General features: G+C 45.8%; 1 protein-coding gene across 6 annotated transcripts in view; it reads right to left on the bottom strand.

Moving 5' to 3' along the window:
* LOC128693234 (calsenilin) overlaps nucleotides 1-19,495 on the bottom strand; it is a 317,652-nt gene that overhangs the window by 79,805 nt on the left and 218,352 nt on the right. For 2 of the 6 annotated variants that reach the window (XM_053782757.2, XM_053782760.2), the window contains exon 1: nucleotides 4,409-4,490. The exons of the other annotated variants lie outside the window; for them this stretch is intronic. The gene's annotated coding sequence lies outside the window, so the exon portion shown is untranslated. Of the gene's footprint in view, nucleotides 1-4,408; nucleotides 4,491-19,495 lie in introns of those variants that run through there. 6 annotated transcript variants of the gene reach the window in all.

Genomic DNA, 19,495 nt, shown 5'->3' with positions numbered 1-19,495 from the left:
CCTTCTCACTTAAAATACACCAGTGACTGTGTTATTCTCTAGGTAAAGTTGGTAGACTGCAGTGAAACTATCTGCTAGGTGGTCAGCGCCTCTCTTCAGCAGTGACGGGTTGATCATCCCCCGGTCTGACTCAGGCTTTACCGTGTTCTTCGATCTGAGAGACGAATGAACCTCTCTCCCTCTCTCTATCTTAATGTTAACTCCTAGTATCTGCTGGTGACTCATGTGTTACGAAGGACACTCAGGTGTTACGGGAAGAACGAAATAACACTTAGATATTACGTGAAGAGGGCAGGAACACTAAGGTATTGCTGCAAGAACGGCATGGACCTCTCCATGGCGTCTGACAAGATGGGCCACGTTATTTAGGAGAACATCCTAGATAGTAGAGGAATTTCTCCAGATACTGTATATTTTATTCTGTTTAACTGGAACAACCAGGAAGGCAAGAGGTGAGTGAAGTTCAGGCAGATAACAGCGCTACTAGACTCTCTTGACACGAACCTTGCATGTTAACACCAAAATTTTCTGAGAGAAATCCCTAGTGGGCGGAAGAGAATTGCAGACGTGGCAGGACATTTATCGAAATGCATTCACGGTTTAGGTGACATGTCACGGAAACGTTGACTGTACTTAAGTGATGGTCCCAGGTTTAGTCTGTCAGACCTTTTTTCTCACCAGCTGTGAACTGTGTATGTGTTCAACCATCTGCACATCTCTGAAAGCAGATTTCTCGTAACCATTGGCTGCGACAGTTCCTTCCGATCGATTTAGAAATGGAAATGAGTTACGTATTTTCTTCTTTATTTATCCATTCATTTCCTTATTTACCTTTCGTATAAGCAAGTCTGGTCAATGTGTCCCTCCTTCCGTGCTCCCTGTCCACTGCCTATCCACTCCATTCATATCAGTAACACCCCTCAACCATCCATTCTGTCCATGTCAGTAATACCCCTTATCCTCATCCTCTTCTTCGCATCCCATCCCCTCTCCCCGCCACTCCTTCCAAACAATCCTTTCCATCCTACTTCAATTATCCTTATCTTCCCATCTTTTGCTGCGATAGTAGTGGATGGTGATAGTGTAGAATAGTGGAGTGTAGGATAGAAAAGTGTCAGAGAGGTCAGTGTCGGAGAGGTCATTGTAGGAGATGTCAATGTAGGAGATGTCATTGTAGGATGGTTGGCTACAGTTTGGTACAGTTGGGTCCAGGTGATGAATTAAAGGATGGAATAATGCACATGACTCTTAACTGTTAATACAGTGTGTGGGAGTGATACAGTGTGTGGGAGTGATACAGCGTGTGTGGGAGTGGTACAGCGTGTGGGAGTGATAGTATGTGGGAATGATAGAGTGTGTGGGAATGATACAGTGTGTGGGAGTAATACAGTGTGTGGGAGTGATACAGCGTGTGGAAGTGGTACAGCGTGTGGGAGTGATAGTGTGTGGGAATGATAGAGTGTGTGGGAATGATACAGTGTGTGGGAGTAATACAGTGTGTGTGGGAGTGGTACAGCGTGTGGGAGTGATACAGTGTGTGGGAGTGATACAGTGTGTGGGAGTTATACAGTATGTGGGAGTGATAGTGTGTGGGAATGATAGAGTGTGTGGGAATGATACAGTGTGTGGGAGTAATACAGTGTGTGTGGGAGTGATACAGTGTATTGAAGTGATACAGCGTGTGGGAGTGATACAGTGTGTCTGGGAATGATACAGTGTGTGGGAGTAATACAGTGTGCGTGGGAGTGATACAGTGTATTGAAGTGATACAGCGTGTGGGAGTGATACAGTGTGTGGGAGTGATACAGTGTGTGGGAGTGATACAGTGTGTCTGGGAATGATACAGTGTGTGGGAGTAATACAGTGTGCGTGGGAGTGATACAGTGTGTGGGAGTGATACAGTGTATTGAAGTGATACAGCGTGTGGGAGTGATACAGTGTGTGGGAGTGATACAGTGTGTGGGAGTGATGCAGTGTGTGTGGAAGTGATAGTGTGTGTGGGGGTGATACAGTGTGTGGGAGTTATACACTGTGTGGGAGTGATACAGTGTGTGGGAGTTATACACTGTGTGGGAGTGATGCAGTGTGTGTGGAAGAGATAGAGTGTGTGTGGGGGTGATACAGTGTGTGGGAGTGATATAGTGTGTGGGAGTGATATAGTGTGGGGGAGTGATACAGTGTGTGGGAGTGATACAGTGTGTGGGAGTGATACAGTGTGTGGGAGTGATACAGTGTGTGTGTGGGAGTGATGCAGTGTGTGGGAGTGATACAGTGTGTGTGTGGGAGTGATGCAGTGTGTGGGAGTGATATAGTGTGTGGGAGTGATATAGTGTGGGGGAGTGATACAGTGTGTGGGAGTGATACAGTGTGTGGGAGTGATACAGTGTGTGGGAGTGGTACAGTGTGTGTGTGTGGGAGTGATACAGTGTGTGGGAGTGATGCAGTGTGTGAGAGTGATACAGTGTGTGGGAGTGATACAGTGTGTGGGAGTGATACAGTGTGTGGGAGTGGTACAGTGTGTGGGAGTGATACAGTGTGTGGGAGTGATACAGTGTGTGTGTGGGAGTGATACAGTGTGTGGGAGTGATACAGTGTGTGGGAGTGATACAGTGTGTGGGAGTGATACAGTGTGTGTGTGGGAGTGATACAGTGTGTGTGTGGGAGTGATGCAGTGTGTGAGAGTGATACAGTGTGTGGGAGTGATACAGTGTGTGTGTGGGAGTGATGCAGTGTGTGAGAGTGATACAGTGTGTGGGAGTGATGCAGTGTGTGGGAGTGATACAGTGTGTGTGTGGGAGTGATACAGTGTGTGAGAGTGATACAATGTGTAGGAGTGATACAGTGTGTGGGAATGATACAGTGTGTGGGAATGATACAGTGTATGGGAGTGATACAGTGTGAGTGTTGGAGTGATACAGTGTGTGGGAGTGATACAGTGTGTGGGAGTGATACAGTGTGTGTGTGGGAGTGATGCAGTGTGTGAGAGTGATACAATGTGTAGGAGTGATACAGTGTGTGAGAGTGATACAGTGTGTGGGAATGATACAGTGTATGGGAGTGATACAGTGTGTGTGTGTGGGAGTGATACAGTGTGTGGGAGTGATACAGTGTGTGGGAGTGATACAGTGTGTGGGAGTGATACAGTGTGTGTGTGGGAGTGATACATAAGGTGTGTGGGAGTGATACATAAGGTGTGTGGGAGTGATACATAAGGTGTGTGGGAGTGATACATAAGGTGTGTGGGAGTGATACATAAGGTGTGTGGGAGTGATACATAAGGTGTGTGGGAGTGATACAGTGTGTGGGAGTGATACAGTGTATGGGAGTGATACAGTGTGTGTGTGGGAGTGATACAGTGTGTGGGAGTGATACAGTGTGTGTGTGGGATACACAATCACTATTGTAGTCGCTACAGTCACAACACATTCTCTACTGTAGTTGCAACAATCGTCAGACAGTCACTGCTGTAATAGTTACAGTCATAACACAGTCACTGCTGTAGTTGCTGTAATCACTAGTGTAGTGGCTACAGTCACGACCGTAGTTGCTACAATCACAATACAATCACAACTGCAGTTACTACAGTCACTAGTGTAATGACTACTTTCACGATTGTAGTTGCTACAATCACAATACAACCACAACTGTAGTTGCTACAGTCACAATACAACCACAACTGTAGTTGCTACGATCACAATACAACCACAACTGTAGTTGATACAATCAAAATACAACCACAACTGCAGTTGCTAAAGTCCCTAGTGTAGTGACTACAGTCGCGACTGCAGTTGCTACAATTACGATACAATCACAACTGTAGTTGCTACAGTCACTAGTGTAGTGGCTACAGTCACGATTGTAGTTACTACAATTACAATTACTGTAGTTGCTACAATCACAATGCAACCACAACTGTAGTTGCTACAATCACAATAAAACCATGACTGTGGTTGCTACAATCACTAGTTGCAGTTTCAACACAATCACTGCTGCAACTGGTCCTTCAATGTATCTCAGTGTGTGGCCGACATTGTATTAGTGACCCAAACAACAACAATCAACGTTTACCTAATAACGTACAGTGAATGTAGATACATAAAAAGAATAATGTTCCCTATAGTTCACTGTTATCACTTCTTCCCTCACTGCTCAGTGTACTTTATTCTCAAAAAAAATCAAACAAAGCACAAAGAGTTACATATGGTGTGCGGAATTTGTTTTGATTACGCATTTCAGTATCTGGGAATCAGTCACGTAAATTCTGGCTATGGTAGCACAGCACAACGGTGTGAGGCGAAGCTTCGTGCAACACACGAGTCCTCAAGTAGCGTTACTTCGGGTGAGTTATCAGTCATCAGCGCTGGGGAATGGACGCATAGGGGTGCGCTGTAGCGGAGTTTTTATTTACCAGTTCACGTGGACGCACGCACGGCCGCACGCACAGACCGGTCCTTGCCAGAGCCGTAGACGATATTGATCAGACGGGGTGCGCGCCCGGCCTTATATACTCCTCTGGTGGACGCACAACAGGTTGCTGAGTTGACGGGAATTGAGCAGATCTACGACGTCTGTGTTCCCACGCACACACACGCTGCCTCTCCCCCCTCTCTCTTGTTACTTAGTGGGAAGTTTCAATAGGAAGAGGGAACTTTGAGCGAGTTAGAAGGATGAAGCGGCTGGAATGTCTGAAGTGTTTATACGAGGAAGTTCCAGTGAATATGGTGCGGTTTTTCTTTATGTTGCGTGGGAGAGAGCGTACAACAGGTTGCATGGGTGAGGGGTAGGTGGGAGGGAGGTGAGTGGGGAGCTCACGGTAGTATCTGCCACACACTCATCGTGGGTGTGGGTAGGTGGGAGGGAGGTGTGTGGGCAGCCCACGGTAGTATCCATTCTGACGTCCATCGTGGGATACGAAACATCAACTGAAAAAACAAGATACCCTTTCTTTCAGTCTATATTTTTATTATCTTCTCTACTCTCTCTCTCTCTCTCTCTCTCTCTCTCTCTCTCTCTCTCTCTCTCTCTCTCTCTCTCTCTCTCTCTCTCTCTCTCTCTCTCTCTCTCTCTCTCTCTCTCTCTCTCTCTCTCTCTCTCTCTCTCTCTCTCTCTTCTACTGGGCAGTTACGGGTTTGAAGACAATTAGCACAAATTTTTTTTATTGGGACTACGCGCTGATGATCGCCAGTGATCATTACCGACCCGTCACTATCTGACGAAGGAGGGTCAGTGATGCACGGGTCTGGGTACCGTTCATAGACCCAGGACGGGAGCTGGTGTGTCCTCCCCCACTGGCTGGGGATGGACTCCTTCTCTCCTAGAATCGAATGCTTTGCTCGTGTGATAACACAGTTAGCTACATTATAACAGTGGTGCTCAATACCATTATTTCACCGAGAAATAAATGAGGAAGACAACTGCGCACCGGTTCAATAGTCTTTATTTCAGAAACGTTTCGCCTTCAAAGTAGGCTTCTTCAGTCGACTGCAGGCATCTATTATACAGGCGAGAAATGTCTTGCTTATAAGCCAGTTTTAGGACTCATTCGCTATTGGTTCAAACCCCGCCCGTTCGGTGATTTGTTTGCGATCGTATTATTGCGATTTCGTGGGCCAGTGTAGCTGGAAGTTTGATCCGGTGGTCTCAGCGGCACAGCTTCTGAAAATTTCGTCTCTTCTCGGGCCCTTCTTTGCATGTGGGACGATGCCTGACCACCAGGAAGACACTAGGTGTGGCCAGCACCTCTGGTCAGCAGACAGTACTAGTAGTGAGAAATAGTACTTACGTATTCAATTACATTCTTGGGTATTGCTCCAGTAATGAGCCGTCCGTACCATCCCTAACCGGATGTTTTGGTCATTCTGCTTCAAGTTTTAGATGCGGCTTTGATTGGCTACTGCGCCATCATCGTCGAGGTGAAAGCCGATGGAAGGCGGAGGCTGTGCTGTGATCAGATTAGGGTTTCTGGTGTTTAAGATGAATATTCCGTCAATCAGCAACTGGATCTTGTGTCTCACATCCTGAGTGGTCCACTGTATAGAAGCTTGATGGTCTGCAATCATGGGGGAAGCCATCATGGGGAGGCAGTCATGGGAAGGCAATCATGGGGAAGCCATCTGGCCTTCCCATGTTTGCCTCTAGTCCCCCATGATTGCCTCTGGTCCCTCATGATTGCGTCTGGTCTCCCATGATTGCCTCTGGGTTCTGTGTAGAGTGGTTGCGTATGTTTGCTGGTAAACTAAGGAACTCGGGTATGTTTATGTATATACTCACGAAAGTCTTCACAATGACTATGAATATCTCATTGTTTTCTTACCAACTAGGATACGACCTCGTTGAAGACTGTGACTGGCAACATTACTAGGACTGAGGTGTAATGCAGCGTGGTTGGTGCTGATCTGTTAGGCTAAGGTAAGGCGTCATTGGTTGCTGTAGCCTGATCCTGCAGCACACAGCCTGCTGTGCTTGCTGTTGTGGTGCAGGGGTTTCAGTGTAGCAGAGTCGGTTGTGCAAAGGCCTGTCCTTAACATTACCTCGATGCTGAGGCAGGAATGATGACCCTGGGCTCCATCCGTGATGTAGTATCCTCTGACTGAGGCTCCTGCTCACTGGTGATCTCGCTGCTTGAGGCTGACAGCCGGGTGATGTCTGTCTGCTCGATGAGGCTGGAGTATGACAGCCGGGGTTTCTCCACATTACCTTGCCTTATTTCCATTGTAACTTGCTTAGCTAATGAAAACTTTTAACCCAGTCCAGGACCCATTATGTACCTCTGTAATCTTTGACTTCAGTCCACAGGATGGATATTGGGCAACTACTGCCTGCAGGATGGGTATGGGGTGGCTACTGCCTATAGGATGGGTATGGGGGCCAATGATTAACAAGCTTCCTGACTAAAGGTTCTTTTCGCAGTTTGAACTTCAAGGTTCAGTGACCTTGGACGACCTGAGTCAGTTCAGGCGTTCCTTGGCTGTTTGAAACATGTTGCAGAGGGCCCAATTTTCCGTTGTCTGTTGCCACTGTTGCTGTGTTAGTTCAGTGACCTTCGTTGTCCCTGTTTATGCGTTAGATCACTGACGTCTGTTGTCACTGTTGTTGTCCTGTTTCACTCACGTCGGTGTATCACTGTTTTCTGTCATTGTGCATAAAGAAAACGACTTTGTGCCCATTTTCTTTGATCATTTGTTAACAAAAGAGAATGGAAAGAATTTTTAAATGAGTGACTAGTAATTTTTTGTTGTCCCTTGATGCTGGTGAAGGGCTCTTGATCCATAGAACATGAGTTGCTCTCCTCATCCTCGGATCAGACTTGATTGACTACTAGTCCCCTAGGTGATGAATAACTCCTACGGGTGTAGCGAGAGAGAGAGAGAAAGAGAGAGAGAGAGAGAGAGAGAGAGAGAGAGAGAGAGAGAGAGAGAGAGAGAGAGAGAGAGAGAGAGAGAGAGAGAGAGAGAGAGAGAGAGAGAGAGAATAATAAAATATAGAGCAAAGACGTTGTTTGTGAAATAAGAGTAAAGAGGAAGCGAGAGTATTTCATGCATCAACACCTGTGTGTTGCACGTGTTGCATGTGTTGGTGTGTTGCGTGTGTTGCACGCTTAATACACCGGCAAACATTTGCTTTGTACTTATACACGTTGACTGTAATTTGAATATATTAATACTGAGTTAGTACTGTGTACATGTGTATAATTTTTATGGGTTAGTGTGCACTTGAATGTGTGCACATGTGTGTGTGCACATGTGTGTGTATGAGCTGATACATGACTCTGTGAAGCGATACATGGGCGAAATGTGTTCCGTAACTTGTCTTCTCGTCTGTGTATTGGTCAGTAAAATGTCTGTTTTAACAGCAGAGAGCTCTGCTGCTGTTACCATAGACAACATATATTAAAGCTCTGATAGGCCTAATACACACGGGTATTTAGGCCTTAACACCACACCTCTGCTTAAAATATCACCTTAGATGATACTGAAGTATAGATTGATTATCCAGGCCTGACTACTGACACCCTTTTTCATATATAAAAATCTTATCTAATCTACTAATTTGCCTCTTATTCAAACTCTTTCTTAGTAATTTAAAAATTCACTTTCACCAGGTATCGATATATATATATATATATATATATATATATATATATATATATATATATATATATATATATATATATATATATATATATATATATATATATTATATATATATATATATATATATATATTATAAAAGGTGTGTATAATCGTATGTCTCGGCGTATATACGCTGTCGGTTCAGGTGAATCCGTATTTTAGAGATTAATTTGTTCATGTCTGGTGTTGAGGTCACCTCATGGCCTTGATGACCCTCGTGTAGTCGATATTCTTTAAACCTCCTGCCCCCCCCTCCCCCTCGACCACCTTAGCTTTGATGCTGTTCCAGGAATCCCCAGTTTAACCTAATTACCACGCATTACCCACTACCCAGGCTCAGTGTGACCCATGCGTGTTTAGTGTTCACCCATGAGCCGAGTTTCGTGTTCTCTCACTTCGAAGTGTATTTTTTTTAATAAAAATATATATAAAAAGGAATTGTTATATAGAGTTGTGTTTTGGGAAGGACTAAGAGTTGGGCAGTGACCTGATACTCATCGGGGGGGGGATGATGGGGCAATCCTGCGGATTATGGGGAAGAGAGTGATGGGGAGGGGATTTCTCTCAGCAGGAGGAATTAAGTTTAACGAAAACTTAAAGACACACGGTTTATGTCTTACTACTACTACTACTACTACTACTACTACTACTACTACTACTGCTACTACTACTACTACTACTACTACTACTGCTACTACTACTGCTACTACTACTACTACTACTGCTACTACTACTACTGCTACTACTACTACTACTACTGCTACTACTACTACTACTCATCACATCCTCACTACTACCACTGCCACCATCATCACTCACACCACTACCACAACCACTACTACCACTGCCACCACTACTACCACACTGCCACCACTCATCAAGCACACTATCACTACCACTGCTAACACGACACACTACCACAACCACTATCACCACAACCACTACTACCACACCCACTACCATCACTACCACCACTGGCACTACCTACCACCACCACCACCACCACCACCACCGCCACCACCACTGTCACCACCACCACCACCACCGCCACCACCACCACCACCACCACCACACCACCACCACCACCACCACCACCGCGACCACCACCACCACCACCGGTCCACCACCACCACCACCACCGCCACCACTCACCACCGGCTGCACCACCACCACCACCACCACCACCACCGCCACCACCACCGCCGCCACCACCACCACCACCACCACCACCACCACCAATTACCACTGCTACTACTACTACCAACATTATCAAGTTACTACCACGCAGCTACCACTAATATCACTACTACTACTACTACTACTACTAATAATAATAATAATAACAATAACCTTTATGATACAACTTATACAGACCATAGCTGACATCAATGACATACTACTATATAGAAAGCCGCTTATTATGCTGAGCATTTCGGACAAATTAGGTCAATTTTGTCCCCAGGATGCGACTCATACCAATCGACTAACACCCAGGTACCTATTTTACTAACAGGTGAACAGGTTCAGCAGATGACTTAAGGAAACATGTCCTAATGCTTCCACCAGTACCGGGAATCGAATCACGGACCTCAGAGTGTGAATTGTGTGCGCTACCAATCGTGGGAGAATATTAAGTGATATTTGGGATTCTACTGATATATCTTGTGCAAGACAGGTATACAATACCGACAAGATGAAAGTTAAGACACTTGTGCAACATCTGGTTATCTTTATTGTAAACGTTTCGCCCTCCAGTGGCTTTATCAACTGACGCCTATATAAGCGCCAGTCTCCTTACCTGTGCTTCAGAATCTCTACAACCACGGTGTTGTAAACACTACCTCCAAGGCTGAGGAACTGATTACCTCATCTTTTGTATATAGTTCTTCTGTTTTCTAATTATGTCCAAGAATTTGTATTGATAAAGCCATTGGATGGCGAAACGTTTACAATAAAAATAACCAGATGTTGCACAAGTGATATATCTTGGGACATCCAGGAATATATGGAGCCCTAATGATATATCTGGGGATATCTTGGTATATATATAGTGTACTGTGTATGAGGGATATTGAAATGTTTAAGGATATCTTAAGATAAATATATGGGGTGTACTGGGAGAAAAGATAATGTAATATCTGGGGTATTTCTTGGTATATTTGGGGTTATAATGATATATCCAGGGGAGCTCTGTGGTCTGTGTAAGAGGGAAGAATATCAGGGGAAGACAGGAGTGATGTGTGTGTGTGTGTGTGTGTGTGTGTGTGTGTGTGTGTACTTACCTAGTAGTGGGTGCAGGAGTCGATTCATAGCTCCTGGTCCCGTCTCTTCTCTGGTCGCCACTAGGTCCACTCTTTCCCTGATCCAAGAGCTTTATCGAATCTCTTCTTTAAAGCTGTGTACGGATGCTGCCTCCACTACATCACTCTCCAGGCTGCTCCACTTCCTGACATCACCACGACTAAAGAAATACTTCCTAACATCCCTGTGAGTATTTCAAAGACAGAGACACAGGCCACCAGGAAGCTGACTAAGAGTCAACTCACAACATAGTAACCAATTAAACTTTGTCTGACGCAGCGATGCTAAACTAATCGCTCGTCAAGTTTGTTGAAACAATGGCACAACTGAACGACATGTATATATATATATATATATATATATATATATATATATATATATATATATATATATATATATATATATATATATATATATATATATATATATATATATATATATATTTATTTATTTAATTTATTTATTAGAAAACGATTCGGTCCTGGGACCACCTCACAGATGGTGCAGTGACGAACGTCACTTGGAAGTAACCAGGGTCCCAGGTCCTTGATTGCTGTTCGTTACATGTCTTTGTAAAGCAAGTTATAGGTATCTATTATCAAGCTCTGTACCACAACAAGCATAACATCGCTCACTGGAGTCTTCACAATGGCAGCTCTAAATCACTGCAATGCCTTTTTTTGGGGGGCCTCGTCTAGCGTAATTAAGGGAGGGGGACATCAAAGCAGTGACACTGGCCCGGCAGTGATCGAGTTAGACATACCTTCACCACATTAACACTTTTCTTCTCCGAATATTACCGAATTTTGGCGTCCGTATCAGAAGATCGATCGAATCTCTTTTACAAGGTAGACTTAACCTGACTCTACTGTTAGCAAAGTCAGTTCCATTTTTTGACATAACAAACTTTGACAGAAAAACTGGAAAGAATATTATGAGGTGCAGTCTAAACTGTGGCTAGAAAAAAGCTAAAAATGAAATTTGGTGCTCCAATCAAAATTTTGGGGGGGTTGAGAAATAAGAGTGAGCTCCGGTTCCACTCGTGGGATGTAAAATATTGGATAGCGAATTGAACGAGGAACTCGCGAAGGATTGATCTGGTCTTGCAATTCAAGAGACTGCAAGGTTTTAAATTTTTCGAATTTACCAAGCAATGCAATAAATTACTGAAAAGGGTGGGGGAGGGGAGGGGAGGTTGGGTTGTAGAGAGAGAGGGGAGCAGAGGGGAGGGAGAGAGAGAAAGGGGAAGAGAGAGGGTAAAAAGGAAGGAAAAGTGAATAAGGAGGAAGATGGGTAAAAGAATACGATCACATACTGAACTATGAAAGTAAATTACGATATATATATATATATATATATATATATATATATATATATATATATATATATATATATATATATATATATATATATATATATATATATATATATATATATATATATATATATATATATATATATATGGTCTCACCTTCTGAAGGTGAGACCATCGAGCATCATTCTCAGCTGTGAGAACATGAATCACAACTTTCAGTTGACAGATCTTCCTGTCAGTACCTGACCAGCCGTTCTGTGGTTCATACGTCAGTTTGCATGCGACCAGCAGTAACAGCCTGGTTGATCAGACCCTGATCCACCACGAGGCCTGGTCTCAGACCGAGCCGCGGGGGCGTTGACCCCCGAAACCGTCTCCAGGTACACTCCAGGTGTTTCAAATAATGGTTCCAGTCTCAGCTTTTACCTCAATTTTACACTTAGGCACGTTAAGAGAATTTTGCTCTCAGCGCTGGCGTTCTCAGCGCTGGCGCTCTCAGCGCTGGCGTTCTCAGCGCTGGCGTTCTCAGCGCTAGCGTTCTCAGCGCTGGCGTTCTCAGCGCTTGCATTCTCAGCGCTGGCGTTCGATGCTGAGTAACAACGGGGGGATTTTCAGAGCCTTTATATTCCGTCTCGTCGATTCCCTTTTTTCAATATGTAATTTCCTCGGGCGTGAGTCTGACCTATTCTTCGTATTGGCACAAAATCTTTCGGTGGCTAAAATGGGGTTGAGTTTTGTGTGAGTAGAATAATGTGGTTACATTCCTGGCTGGTGAGGCTCTCACAGTGGTACTGCAGTAATGTTATCTGTGTTATCTTCCGTTTGTGCCCCAGTTGCTCTGTGCTCTAGCAGCTCTGTGACCCAGTTGCCCTGTGCCCTTGTCTGTCAATCTGTCTTGCTCTGTCTAATCTGCGGATCTTAAACGTTGTTATCATGTCTCCTCTAGTCGTGTTCTCACTCAAATTTAATAGGCTCATTTCATACACCAGGACTTCACAGATGGTGCAGTGACGCCCGTCACCAGGACCACACAGGTGGTGCAGTGGCGCATCTCACCAAGACCTCACAGGTGGTGCAGTGACGCACCTCACCAAGACCTCACAGGTGGTGCAGTGACGCATCTCACCAAGACCTCACAGGTGGTGCAGTGACGCACCTCACCAAGACCTCACAGGTGGCGCAGTGACGCACCTCACCAAGACCTTACAGGTGGTGCAATGACGCACCTCACCAAGACCTCACAGGTGGTGCAGTGACGCACCTCACCAAGACCTCACAGGTGGTGCAGTGACGAACCTCACCAGAACCACACAGGTGGTGCAGTGACGCACCTCACCAGAACCACACAGGTGGTGCAATGACGCACCTCACCAGGACTTGAAGGCAAACAAGAGACGTTCCTGACAGTGTTCTCAAGTCAACTTACAACAGTCTTGACTTCAGGGATCTCATATCTTCCTGTCACCATTCTCAGTGCCCCAAGTCACCTCAGATAGGATATTCACTACAACAGTCAGTGTATATACACTGAGAGGTGCATGTCTCTCAGTTTATATACACTAGTAGTTTGCATTAATTGTTATTTTAGCCATTAAAGTATTCTTGACTTGTGGTAAACAGGTGACTTGGTACCTCGATGACCATGGTGTGGTCGATAGGCTTTAAACCTCGTTAGCCGACCACTTAGGTCTTATAAGTATAGAGTAGATCACTCGTTATTCTATTTTAATTGTTCGTTAAAAGTTGAAAGTTAGTGGATTAAAGTTTGAGTAGTTGATCAATAATCCATTAACTGTGAGGAAGACTGTGACGTCGTGTGTGTGTTGAACGACACGCACACACACACACACACACACACACACACACACACACACACACACACACACACACACACACACACACACACACACACACACACACACACACACACACACACACACACACACACACACACACACACATACAAACACACACACACACACACACACACACACACACGCACACACACACACACACACACACACACACACACACACACACACACACACACACACACACACACACACACACACACACACACACACACACACACACACACACACACACACACACACACACACACACACACACACACACAGATTGCCTGAGGCATGGAAGACAGCAAATATAGTCCCAATCTTTAAAAAAGGAGACAGACATGAAGCACTGAACTACAGACCAGTGTCACTGACATGTATAGTATGCAAAATCATGGAGAAGATTGTCAGGAGAAGAGTGGTGGAACACCTAGAAAGGAATGATCTCATCAACAGCAGCCAACATGGTTTCAGGGACGGGAAATCCTGTGTCACAAACCTACTGGAGTTCTATGACATGGTGACAGCAGTAAGACAAGAGAGAGAGGGGTGGGTGGATTGCATTTTCTTGGACTGCAAGAAGGCGTTTGACACAGTTCCACACAAGAGATTGGTGCAAAAACTGGAGGACCAAGCAGGGATAACAGGGAAGGCACTACAATGGATCAGGGAATACTTGTCAGGAAGACAGCAGCGAGTCATGGTACGTGGCGAGGTGTCAGAGTGGGCACCTGTGACCAGCGGGGTCCCACAGGGGTCAGTCCTAGGACCAGTGCTGTTTCTGGTATTTGTGAACGACATGACGGAAGGAATAGACTCTGAGGTGTCCCTGTTTGCAGATGACGTGAAGTTGATGAGAAGAATTCACTCGATCGAAGACCAGGCAGAACTACAAAGGGATCTGGACAGGCTGCAGACCTGGTCCAGCAATTGGCTCCTGGAGTTCAATCCCACCAAGTGCAAAGTCATGAAGATTGGGGAAGGGCAAAGAAGACCGCAGACGGAGTACAGTCTAGGGGGCCAGAGACTACAAACCTCACTCAAGGAAAAAGATCTTGGGGTGAGTATAACACCAGGCACATCTCCTGAAGCGCACATCAACCAAATAACTGCTGCAGCATATGGGCGCCTAGCAAACCTCAGAACAGCATTCCGACATCTTAATAAGGAATCATTCAGGACCCTGTACACCGTGTACGTTAGGCCCATATTGAAGTATGCGGCACCAGTTTGGAACCCACACCTAGCCAAGCACGTAAAGAAACTAGAGAAAGTGCAAAGGTTTGCAACAAGACTAGTCCCAGAGCTAAGAGGTATGTCCTACGAGGAGAGGTTAAGGGAAATCAACCTGACGACACTGGAGGACAGGAGAGATAGGGGGGACATGATAACGACATACAAAATACTGAGAGGAATTGACAAGGTGGACAAAGACAGGATGTTCCAGAGATTGGACACAGTAACAAGGGGACACAGTTGGAAGTTGAAGACACAGATGAATCACAGGGATGTTAGGAAGTATTTCTTCAGCCACAGAGTAGTCAATAAGTGGAATAGTTTGGGAAGCGATGTAGTGGAGGCAGGATCCATACATAGCTTTAAGCAGAGGTATGATAAAGCTCACGGCTCAGGGAGAGTGACCTAGTAGCGATCAGTGAAGAGGCGGGGCCAGGAGCTCGGACTCGACCCCCGCAACCTCAACTAGGTGAGTACACACACACACACACACACAGGGAAATCGGCCTGACGACACTGGAGGCCAGGAGGGTCAGGGGAGACATGATAACGACATATAAAATACTGCGCGGAATAGACAAGGTGGACAAAGACGGGATGTTCCAGAGATGGGACACAGACACAAGAGGTCACAGTTGGAAGTTGAAGACTCAGATGAATCAAAGGGATGTTAGGAAGTATTTCTTCAGTCATAGAGTAGTCAGGCCATGGAATAGCCTAGAAAGTGACGTAGTGGAGGCGGGAACCATACATAGTTTTAAGGCGAGGTATGATAAAGCTCATGGAGCAGGGAGAGAGAGGACCTAGTAGCAATCAGTGAAGAGGCGGGGCCAGGAGCTATGACTCGACCCCTGCAACCACAAATAGGTGAGTACAACTAGGTGAGTACACACACACACACACACACACACACACACACACACACACACACACACACACACACACACACACACACACACACACACACACACACACACACACACACACACACACACCTGTGTCTGTTAAAAGGTCACTTGTCACAAATTAAAAAAGTTGATAAAGACTTAGCTCTTGAGGTGATGTTTCGAAGCGTAACGTGAGATGTGTGACCTTCACACATCCCTCGCATCAAACCTGACTGTCTCCAACTCGCCAGGAGCTACACGATCCTGACGTGCTTAGTGCTTCTTTATTATCGAAAAAGGTATAATACCGACAAGTTGAAGATTAAGACACGTGTGCGACAGTTTGGTGTCTTTATTGATAGAGTAGAGTTTTTCAGTCAAATACAGAGGAAAGCAGTAGTAATGAAATAAAGATTATTAGACAGTCCCTCAACCTTGACTGATGACTTCCCAGTGCCACAGTGAGTACAGTGCCACAGTGAGCACAGTGCCACAGTGAGCACAGTGCCACAGTGAGCACAGTGCCACAGTGAACACAGTGCCACAGTGAATACAGTGCCACAGTGAACACAGTGCCGCAGTGAACACAGTGCCACAGTAAACACAGTGCCACAGTGAACACAGTGCCACAGTGAACACAGTGCCACAGTAAACACAGTGCCACAGAGAACACAGGGCCACAATGAACACAGTGCCACAGTGAGTACAGTGCCACAGTGAATACTGTGCCACAATGAACACAGTGCCACAGTGAACACAGTGCCACAGTGAACACAGTGCCACAGTGAACACAGTGCCACAGTGAACACAGTGCCACAGTGAACACAGTGCCACAGTGAACACAGTGCCACAGCGAACACAGTGCTCACAATACCCTTTAATTCACTTCTCCGGCATCTGCATATTCCTATGCGGTCGCTGATTTTTCTGAATATCACCGCAGAGCAGCAGTGCCACAATTAACGCAGCATGTCACTGTTAGCATGGAGGCGCCGGGGTTGGCACGCTTTGCTAAGACACTGGCACTCTGGCTGCTGAGAGAGAGTACTGAGCGTGGCACCTCCAACGAGGGTCTCAGCTCACCAAACTGATCACATCCTCAAGTTTACTTCGGGATTAACGTAAACACTGTCGTGGTGTTTGTCACTGCCTTCACTCTTGCCGTCTTTATGACTCACGAAATCGTAATGACACGATTGCAAACAAACCATACCCCGGCCGGGATTGAACCCGCGGTCAGAGGGTCTCAAAACTCCAACCCGTCGCGTTAGCCACTAGACCAGCTAGCCACAATAAGATTCATCCAACTAGGTATATTTCTACACCATAGAAAGGTTGTCTAGCTGGCCTAGTGGCTAACGCGACGGGCTGGAGTTTTGAGACTCTCTGACCGCGGGTTCAATCCCGGCCGGGGTATGGTTTGCCGTCTTTACTCCCTTCTCTTGTCTTCACTCTCACTCTTTTTTCACTCTGCTAGTTAAACATTAGTCAACATAGCGTGAAGAGACACATAGAGAGAGAGCTAGAGCTAGCTCTTGCAAACAACACTAATCCCTCTTTCATTCTCTTACGACACACGTCTACACTGACTTTTCCTCTGTGACCACAACGACACACGAAAATCCTTAACACGAATATTACGAAATTAATTTGGCTTTGCACTGAGCGCGTCGGTACAAAGTTTTAATATTAAAGAAGATAACTCGTGGAATGAGAGGCCAGGTAACGTACTAGTGTATGAGAGGCCAGGTAACGTACTAGTGTATGAGAGGCCAGGTAACGTACTAGTGTATGAGAGGCCAGGTAACGTACTAGTGTATGAGAGGCCAGGTAACGTACTAGTGTATGAGAGGCCAGGTAACGTACTAGTGTATGAGAGGCCAGGTAACGTACTAGTGTATGAGAGGCCAGGTAACGTACTAGTGTATGAGAGGCCAGGTAACGTACTAGTATATGAGAGGCCAGGTAACGTACTAGTGTATGAGAGGCCAGGTAACGTACTAGTGTATGAGAGGCCAGGTAACGTACTAGTGTATGAGAGGCCAGGTAACGTACTAGTGTATGAGAGGCCAGGTAACGTACTAGTGTATGAGAGGCCAGGTAACGTACTAGTGTATGAGAGGCCAGGTAACGTACTAGTGTATGAGAGGCCACGTAACGTACTAGTGCATGAGAGGCCAGGTAACGTACTAGTGTATGAGAGGCTAGGTAACGTACTAGTGTATGAGAGGCCAGGTAACGTACTAGTATATGAGAGGCCAGGTAACGTGCTAGTGTATGAGAGGCCAGGTAACGTACTAGTGTATGAGAGGCCAGGTAACGTACTAGTGTATGAGAGGCCAGGTAACGTACTAGTATATGAGAGGCCAGGTAACGTACTAGTGTATGAGAGGCCAGATAACGTACTAGTGTATGAGAGGCCAGATAACGTACTAGTGTATGAGAGGCCAGGTAACGTACTAGTGTATGAGAGGCCAGGTAACGTACTAGTGTATGAGAGGCCAGGTAACGTACTAGTGTATGACAGGCCAGGTAACGTACTAGTGTATGAGAGGCCAGGTAACGTACTAGTGCATGAGAGGCCAGGTAACGTACTAGTGTATGAGAGGCTAGGTAACGTACTAGTGTATGAGAGGCCAGGTAACGTACTAGTATATGAGAGGCCAGGTAACGTGCTAGTGTATGAGAGGCCAGGTAACGTACTAGTGTATGAGAGGCCAGGTAACGTACTAGTGTATGAGAGGCCAGGTAACGTACTAGTGTATGAGAGGCCAGGTAACGTACTAGTGTATGAGAGGCCAGGTAACGTACTAGTGTATGAGAGGCCAGGTAACGTACTAGTGTATGAGAGGCCAGGTAACGTACTAGTATATGAGAGGCCAGGTAACGTACTAGTGTATGAGAGGCCAGGTAACGTACTAGTGTATGAGAGGCCAGGTAACGTACTAGTATATGAGAGGCCAGGTAACGTACTAGTATATGAGAGGCCAGGTAACGTACTAGTGTATGAGAGGCCAGGTAACGTACTAGTGTATGAGAGGCCAGGTAACGTACTAGTATATGAGAGGCCAGGTAACGTACTAGTGTATGAGAGGCCAGGTAACGTACTAGTATATGAGAGGCCAGGTAACGTACTAGTGTATGAGAGGCCAGGTAACGTACTAGTGTATGAGAGGCCAGGTAACGTACTAGTGTATGAGAGGCCAGGTAACGTACTAGTGTATGAGAGGCCAGGTAACGTACTAGTGTATGAGAGGCCAGGTAACGTACTAGTGTATGAGAGGCCAGGTAACGTACTAGTGTATGAGAGGCCAGGTAACGTACTAGTGTATGAGAGGCCAGGTAACGTACTAGTGTATGAGAGGCCAGGTAACGTACTAGTGTATGAGAGGCCAGGTAACGTACTAGTGTATGAGAGGCCAGGTAACGTACTAGTGTATGAGAGGCCAGGTAACGTACTAGTGTATGAGAGGCCAGGTAACGTACTAGTGTATGAGAGGCCAGGTAACGTACTAGTGTATGAGAGGCCAGGTAACGTACTAGTGTATGAGAGGCCAGGTAACGTACTAGTGTATGAGAGGCCAGGTAACGTACTAGTGTATGAGAGGCCAGGTAACGTACTAGTGTATGAGAGGCCAGGTAACGTACTAGTGTATGAGAGGCCAGGTAACGTACTAGTGAATGAGAGGCCAGGTAACGTACTAGTGTATGAGAGGCCAGGTAACGTACTAGTGTATGAGAGGCCAGGTAACGTACTAGTGTATGAGA

This window comes from Cherax quadricarinatus, chromosome 28 (assembly GCF_038502225.1).
Source record: "Cherax quadricarinatus isolate ZL_2023a chromosome 28, ASM3850222v1, whole genome shotgun sequence".
NCBI classification, from domain to species: Eukaryota; Metazoa; Arthropoda; class Malacostraca; order Decapoda; family Parastacidae; genus Cherax; species Cherax quadricarinatus.
This window is presented reverse-complemented; position numbering and strand designations above follow the sequence as displayed.